Source organism: Leopardus geoffroyi, chromosome D4, assembly GCF_018350155.1.
Source record: "Leopardus geoffroyi isolate Oge1 chromosome D4, O.geoffroyi_Oge1_pat1.0, whole genome shotgun sequence".
In the NCBI taxonomy this organism is placed as follows: domain Eukaryota; kingdom Metazoa; phylum Chordata; class Mammalia; order Carnivora; family Felidae; genus Leopardus; species Leopardus geoffroyi.
Genome location: NC_059342.1, coordinates 44,227,861 through 44,236,669, shown reverse-complemented (window position 1 = coordinate 44,236,669; position 8,809 = coordinate 44,227,861). Strand labels below are relative to the sequence as shown.

General features: G+C 42.8%; 1 pseudogene; it reads right to left on the bottom strand.

Moving 5' to 3' along the window:
* Nucleotides 1-1,266: 1,266 nt before the first annotated feature.
* On the bottom strand, nt 1,267-2,675 carry LOC123593237 (annotated as a pseudogene).
* Between the last annotated feature and the right edge of the window lie 6,134 nt (nt 2,676-8,809).

Below are 8,809 nucleotides of genomic sequence, written 5' to 3'. Positions count from 1 at the left end.
CTATAGTTAATGACCTTTTAAAGGATAGTGTAAGTGAACATAAAATCCAGACTGGAACAGGTGTGAGAAAGAATAGGAACAAAGTGAAAGAAGCAAGTTGCCAAAGCCACATATTGTGTGATTCCATTGATAAGAAATGTCAGAACAGGCCAATCTACAGAGACAGAAATGGATTAGTGGTTGCCTGGGGTGGGGGTGGGGGTGGGGGGATAGTTTAGAAAAATAGGGGTGGGAAATTACTACTGGGTATGGGGTGTCTCGGGGGGGGGTGAGAAAAATACTTGAAAATTAGATTGTGGTGATAGTGACAGAACCGTGGGATATATTTTTTAAAAATATTACTTTAAATTGATGAATCATATAGTATGTGAATTACATTTCAATAAAGCTGTTTTAAAAAGGGAAGAGGGGAGGGAGGGAGAAAAAAGAAAATGATACACACTAGGAAAAACCCGTGGAACTTTCATCCAGGGATAATTTCCCTTATATATAAAGAGTTAATAATCCAACAGGGAAAAAATGGAACAGAAGAATATATAAAAAGATGGTTCATTCATAGTAATAGAGCTATAAATTATAACTACATTAAAATAACATTGATTTCGGAGGGCCCGGTGGCCCAGTCAGTTGAGCTTCTGGCTCTTGATTTCAGCTCGGGTCATGGTCTGAAGGATCTCCATGTTCATAGATTCGAATCCCGCATTGGGCTCTTTGCTGACAATGTGGAGCCTGCTTGGGATTCTCTCTCTCTGCCCCTCCCCTGCTCACTCTCTCTCAAGATAAACAATAAAAAAAAATAACATTTATGTCCTCTATCAGACTGACAAACTCCCAAAGTGTGATAATGTTTGCCAAAACTTTTTTTTTTTTTCCCCCGGGAGCATGTCTGTTGTGTTTGAGATGATCTGTCGGGTGCTCTCTGAACTACGCCAGGTAAAAGGAAACTCTCTCATTACAAACTGACGAAGGGAAAAGGGAAAACCCTTTTCGCCACAGCATGAACCCCATAGTTAGAAATAGGTCTGGGTTTTATGCAAATGACACAATTCCTAGTCATCTATGGCTGCTTTTATGACTTTATACAGATAATGAATTAGGTAAAAGGCACTATACTATTCGTTAGACTTCAGGATCACTATCCTCAGTCCCATCACACGAAATATATTCTGACATTCCAAAGAAGCAAGACTTGCAAGTAGGTGTTTTAAACGTAGCTAATCTACAGCTACAAAGTTCTACGCCTAGTAGCATTTACCTTCTGGGGGAGTCTTCCAGTGCCCAAAGGATAAAAGCAGAGACTGGAATCAGTACAACCTATACCCAGAAGTCTGGGCTGTAAAAGCCATACAATTTGCAGCACAGTGAGAAGATGCCCTTTCCTTCACACCACACACAAAGTATGAATTATGCTGCCTCTCTCTTGTTCCAGTGTGTGGCTAATCCCGTCACATTCTGCTCTGTTGGTCAAATACTGAGCGGCTCTGCTTCCAACCAGAGGATCCAGAGGTGTGCAGGATGCCAGTGAGAACAAACCGACAACAAACCCTTCGAGATAGTCAAAGCAGGACTCCAGGCGTCTTTAAGGATGCCCAGGCTGATGACTCCCTGATTGTTGATGTTGCACAGATTCTGGTGCAGAAAATAGACTTAAATGGATCATCAGATGAAAATGAGATGTCCAGAAAAAACTCAGAACCTGGTGGGCCAAGTGTAGTCGGTCTCCGTTCATAATGTTGTCTCCCTTAGGCCCAATGCCACAGTTAGAAGGAGAATCAAGGGCTCTTTCGGCCAGGTTCACTCTGAATTCTTTCAGCACTAGTGGATAACTTCGCAGTGGTTTTGCTAGAGATTTTGGGGTGTTTGTTCTGCTGGGTGGCAGAAGGTTTTCTTTCTTCTTCAGGTTTTAGAGCAGCTGGCTCTCGCTGGTCCTCATCTGAACCACCGTGGCTGGTGCTGCAGCCCTCATCATCAGATCTCTGCCTGTCCCCAGACATCTGGGTGAGGTCATTTCTTGGAAAACTCTGCCACCTGCCCTGCCCGCTTGCACATCATTACAGTATGTTGGGGAGTGGGGAACCCTTCCTTAGGGAAATAGAGGCAGCTGGGGAGGAAAGCGGGGAGGCAGAGGGAAAAAGAAGTCAGGGAGCCTTTGGCCAGGGAGTATGGAACACTGGAAGTTGGAAGAAGGCTGTGCAGTGTTGTCCCGTTGCCTTCGGAGAAAAGGGGGTTAGGAGCTCGACGGGGCAAGGGCATGTGCTCTAGCGAGCCCCCCAGCTCCTCCCCGCCTGCAGTCCACAAGGTGCAAGAACACTCACCAAGACTTCAGGGGAACAGGCATTCTCCTAATGGTTAGTGGGTGTGTGAACTGCAACAACCCTCTGGAGAAAAATTTAGCAGGAGCTATCAAAATTACAAATGCCATACACTTAGACCAGGCATATCTACTCCTAGTCATTTAACACTTTTTCTTCCAGACATGGGAAATGACTCACATGCAGGGTCATTATATAATTGCAGCTTTCTTTGTAATAGCAATGAACTGGGAACAACTTAAATGTCAGGAAGAGACGAATAAAGGTAATGAGGAGGCTCTTTTTGTATTAAGAGAAAGTTCCCAGGGTGCCTGGGTGGCTCAGTCAGTTCAGCATCTGACTTGGGCTCAGGCCACGATCTCGCGGTTGGTGGGTTCGAGCCCCACATGGGGCTCTGTGCTGACAGCTTGGAGCCTGGAGTCTGTCTGCTTTGGATTCTAGGTCTCCCTCTCTCTCTGCCCCTCCCCCACTCACTCTGTCTCTCTCAAAAATGAATAAACATTAAAAAAAATTTTAAAAAGAAAGTTCCCTGTGATGTGTTGTTAAGGGGAAAATAAAAGGGGCAGCACGACAGATATGGTGTGTTGCCACTTATGTTAAAAAGGAAGATAGACTATATTTGTACCAACCAAAAAACCAGTATCTGAATGTATAAACAAACTAATACGAGATACCTGGATGATGCGAGGTGGAGCTAGAAGGTGGGGTGAGAAAACGGTAGACCTTTTCATCATTCTTGAAATTTTAAGCATTTTTTTTTTTTTTTTTTTTTTTAGCAAAGAAGGGATGTGAGGGGAGAAAGTGGAAACAATAAGCTTAGCAATCTATCTATATAGTCTGTGTGAGGTGCTATAACAAAAATACCATAGACCAAGAGGCTTATAAACAAGAGAAATTTCCTACAGTTCTTGAGGCCAGGAGGTCCAGGATGCAGGCACTGGCAGAGTCAGTGTCTGGTGAGAGCCCACTTTCTCGTAGCCTTGTTGCTGTGTCCTCACTGGCCAATGGGGCAAGTGTTTCCTCAGAGCTTCTATTATAAGAACACTGATCCTGTTCATAAGGGCTCCACCTCTCAATCCCATCACTCTGAGGGGTGGGATTTCAACATATGAATTTTAGGAGGACACAAACATTTAATCTATAGCACAATTATTTATGGTTTTCTAATAAGGAGGGGCTGGGGGCTCTGCAAAAAAATGGTAGCCAGAGGGCACTGTAGGGTCAAAATGAGAGTCTTTTTTTTTTTTTTTTACTAAAGATAGGGGACATTCAGTGTGTTTTCAGGCTGATGGAGATGATCCAGACACTTAGATTGTATCATGCCTTTTGCTATATTACTAAACCTTTTTTAAAAATAAAATTTTTAATGTTTATTTTTTGAGAGAGAGAGAGAGAGAGAGACAGTGTGAGTGGAAGAGGGGCAGAGAGAGGGAGACAGAATCTGAAGCAGGCTCCAGGCTCTGAGCGGACAGCTTGAACCCACAAACCATGACATCGTGACCTGAGCTGAAGATGGACTCTCAATGACTGAGCCACCCAGGTGCCCGTATTTTACTGAGCCTTTTAAGTATTTCTTTTTCCATTAGATAAAAAGTTCCCTGAAAAGGAGTACCATACCTTCCCGTCTCTGTATCTCCTGCACCTCGCCTGTTTCTGACATACAGTTAGGTGCTCAGCACATGTGTGTTGAGTGATGTTATTGAAAACCCTCCCATGGCTGTCCACCATCTGAATCTGTCCGTAACATCTCAGCCCCAAGTTCAGACTTGCATCTCCTCCCTGTAGTCAGGTCAGTGTGGGTTCAAATCCTCAGGAAAGACTCCCCAAAAGCAGCACAACTTCAACCAGATGAAGAGGAGAAAGGAAGGCCTTGCTGACAGCGGGAATGACACAAACAAGATTAGTGGGACGTCGCTAATGACCGTGATGACACGGTGTAGGGATGACGAGGGTTGCTGACATTCATTGACAGTCTGCTGTGCACCAAGAACTGTTGAACTTTTTCACGTGTTGATTCATTTAACCCTGACAAGAACTCTATGAGGAAGGTATTACCACCATTTTCAGTTGGGGAAACTAAGGCAGAGAGAGAGCAAGTAAGTTGTCCAAGGTCACATAGCTATTAAGGAATGAAAACACATGGGACAAAAAGAAGATTGCCCTAATATAGCAAGTTGATTTGATTCAAACAATCAAACAAACAAAAAGACGGGTTTATTCTTGTACTTTTCCTGTCATTCCTGTTCCTTCCTGCCTACCACCAAATATTTCATAAATATATGCCAGAGCTTATTTGCCACAACTCTGCAAAAACATCCCTTAGTCCCTGACCCAATGGGTGAAGAATCCATTGTAATTCTTGCTCCTGGATATAGTTACAGAAATAATGCCAACGAGTTTTCCTAGCTTCATTTCTTTGATTTCACTTCCTTTCCCAAACACACTGGGGCATGTTTAAAATTAGTTTCTTTCTACAAGCAGAAATTTGCCCTTGAAATTCAGATTTGTGTCTAACGTGAGTTTTTTTTTCCCCCTGCTTCCTTGACTTGGGCCAAATATGAGACCTAAATGCATAAACTCATTTCCTCCCTTACTACTTCTCTTCCTTTCCATATTCATGCCTCCCTTTGGAAAATCTCCCTTTTCCCAAACACACTTGAAAAACTCATTTACGAGCGAGTTAGGGGAAATTTTACTTTTACTTACTGCTCTTGGGATTACTTGAACTTAACGCTATTGAATATAAAAAAGTGTTCTGTTTCATCAGGTTTCTCCTGGTTGAGAACCACCTGAAAGCCCTGTTATGGGCTGAATTGTGCCCCTCCCCCAAATTATTAAGTTGAAGCCCTAACCCAGGTACTTCAGAATGTGGCTAGTTTTAGATAAGGTCTTTAATGAGGTAATTCAGTTAAAATGAGGTCTTTCAGATGGGCCCTAATTTAATACGACTGGAGATCAGCACACAGGCACACACGAAGGAAGGACCATCTGAAGACACAGAGAGGAGGCCATTTAGCCAAGCAGAGAGGCCCCGGAACAAACCAATCCTCCCAACGCCTTTGTCTCAGACTTCTAGCTCCAGAATTGTAAGAAAATTAATTTCTGCCATTTAACCACCTAGTTTGTGGTATTTTGTTATGACAGCCCTAGCAAATTAACACACACCCCCAACTCTACAGTCACCTCTTTACTGGGTCACTCAGCCTCCAAACCTGTATGTTCAACAGCCCACTGGACTGGGTACCCCGCAGACACTTCACACGCAGTGTGTCCAAAGCAGAAGCCTCTGCCTGCCCTTCCTCCAGAGCTCCCCATCTCAGTGACGGGGACAAACCAGAAATCTATGTGCCATTCTTGCCTCAGCTGTCCCTCCATTCCCACTTCTATCAGATATAAAGTTCTGTCCATTCTACCTCTTGAATCTCCTCATTTCTTAACTTTTTGTTTGCACTGAAAGATGTCAAACCCAGGGACACCTGGGTGGCTCAGTCATGATCTCGTGGTTCGTGAGTTCGAGCCCCACATCCGGCTCACCGCGGTCAGTACAGAGGCCGCTTCGGATCCTCTGTCTCCTGCTCTCTTTGCCCTGCCCCTGCTTGAGCTCTCTCAGAAATAAATAAAACATTAAAAACTTAAAAAAAAAAAAAAAAAGAAAAAAAAAAGAAAGAAAGAAAAATGTCAAACCCAAAGAAAAATTGAAAGAATATAATGAATACCTGTATATGCCTCACTAAATTATTTAATATTTTCTATATTTGTTTCCACTTCCCCATATATACTATTTTTACATACTATTCTGTGTATACATACTATATATATAATAGTATATATTATTTTTTTTTTCCTGAGCCATTTGAAACTCCATTACAAACACCATGGTATTTCACCTCTGAATATTTCAGCACGCACTTTTTAATAAAGGTATCCTTGCCACATAGCCTCAATATCACTACTGTACCTAGAACTTAACATTTAAGTAATACATTTTAATATACTATCCATATTTAAATTTTACCAGTTGTCCCCAAATATCTTCTTTCCCTTCTCCTTTCTTTTCCCTTCCCCATTCTTTCACACACCATATATACATTAAAAAAAAATTTTTTTTCTTTAACATTTATTTATTATTGACAGACACAGAGCGTGAGCAGGGGAGGGGTAGAGAGAGGGGGAGACACAGAATCTGAAGCAGGCTCCAGGCTCTGAGCTGTCAGCACAGAGCCCGATGTGGGGCTCGAACTCATAGACTGCAAGATCGTTAACTGAGCCGAAGCCAGTCGCCCAACCAACTGAGCCACCCAGGCGCCCCACACCATATATACATTTAACATGAGTACATACAGATACCTCCAATTCAAATCTAATGCCACAAGATTCTATGTTTTCTCTACATGTATGTATCCCACAATGTAAGCCCTAGTTCCCAAGACATCAATAGATACAATTGCTCTAGATCTTACAATATATACAAAATAGTTTCAGAGTTATGAGACTACTACATCTATCATTAGCAAACTTACTAAGTAAAATTTAAGATCTTTTGTGCTTCTTTTGGTCCTTAGAATATGTCTCTCACCAGGAATATATTGTCTGAATATTGTATTCAAGTTTCTTGAAGTTTTTAAAATTTTCTTCTGTAATGTTTATTTGTTTTTGAGAGAGAGAGAGAAAGAGTGTGAACAGGGTAGGGCCAGAGAGAGGGAGACACAGAATCGGAAGAAGGCTCCAGGCTCCGAGCTGTCAGCACAGGGCCCAAGGTGGGGCTCGAACTCCTGAACCAAGAGATCATGACCTGAGCCGAAGTCGGATGTCTACCCGACTGAGCCACCCAGATGCCCCTCAAGTTTCTTGAAAATTTTAATCTGACTATATTTTAATTTGAAATTCAGTTAATTTGTTTATCTTAAATTTTGTGATTTTTTAAAAAATCCTTTTATTTTTTAAAATATTTACATTCATATAGAAGTCAAAACTTTATAAAAGGAATACTCAAAGTACTAATGTTAGCAAGATGGCCAAACAAGACACTCCTTGCTCATATCTGCCACCTCCCACACACAATAATCTGGCATCCATCCAGGGACAAAAGGGTCTTTGAGGGAGCTTTGAGATCCAGGTAGATTGTGAAACCCTGATGCAGTCCAAAACCAAGGAGAGCTGTTGTGAGAAGGCAAGCCTGTGCCCAGGCTGCTGATTCACCAACCGTGGTCATGGCTACAGATGCAGAAACAGCTCTGTACCCTGAGGACTTGGCTACAGCCCCATTTGGCTTTGGTTCTGTCACCAGCACTACATGCTAAAGAACTTGGGAGGAGTCACACCTACACATGCACTGGGTAATAGGCATACGGATCCCAGTCCTGGCTGCAGACACCGAGGTGGCCAGTGAACTGTCTCCAAGACACTCTTGGCTGGGATCCAGCAGCCCCCGAAAGTAAGCCTGCCAAACTTGGTCAAACTGCAGATTTTGAAACAGCCCTGGAACTGGACTCTAGCCCATCCCAGCAGCAGTCTGTGAACTCCTGCTGGCACGAGGACCTGGCAGGAGATACTCCCATCTGTCACCTGGAGATCTTGAAAGGACCCTATACATGGCTCTGACCCCTCCAGCCATGGTCACACAGCAATCCAGCCCACCCAGGGACCTGATAGGAGACAAGCCAATCCATGCTTCCACAGACAAGGATGTCCTATTTTCATTACTGTTCCCTCCACCCTATTGCCACTTGGTAATCAATTTAATTAGGTGGTCAATTAACAAATCGAGATGTGTTCATTTTATTCCCTTATTAAAAAAGTAACTTGCTTTTCTCAAAAATATATCTGGAAAACCCGTCTATATTATGTCCTAGAGATAGTCGCCATTCTTTTTACTGCAACATACCATGTTTCCTTAATTCTAAGACTCACATTCCTTTCTATTTCAGCATTTCAACACCAAAACCAGTCTTAAATCGGTGCCAAATGAATCTACCAGCCACAAGGCAGAGAGAGAAGTTGTCACAGTTTTCTCCTGTGCAGTTCCCTATTCATTTGCTTCTTTTTTTTTTTTTTTTAATTTTTTTTTTCAACGTTTATTTATTTTTGGGACAGAGAGAGACAGAGCATGAACGGGGGAGGGGCAGAGAGAGAGGGAGACACAGAATCGGAAACAGGCTCCAGGCTCTGAGCCATCAGCCCAGAGCCTGACGCGGGGCTCGAACTCCCGGACCGCGAGATCGTGACCTGGCTGAAGTCGGACGCTTAACCGACTGCGCCACCCAGGCGCCCCTTCATTTGCTTCTTAATGCAAGTGAAATACTTGAAAGAGCAGCATCATATGAAGTTCAATTCTGCATACTTTGGATTGCTATTTGTTTCCAATGCTTAAAATTTCCATGTGCTTAAAATTATTGTGATGTCGTATTAAAACAAAAAGTTGCCATTTATGTGAATGATGGCCTGTCATATACCAGACAGTGCAATTAAATGTAGTAGACACAGCCAAGTCTTTGGGG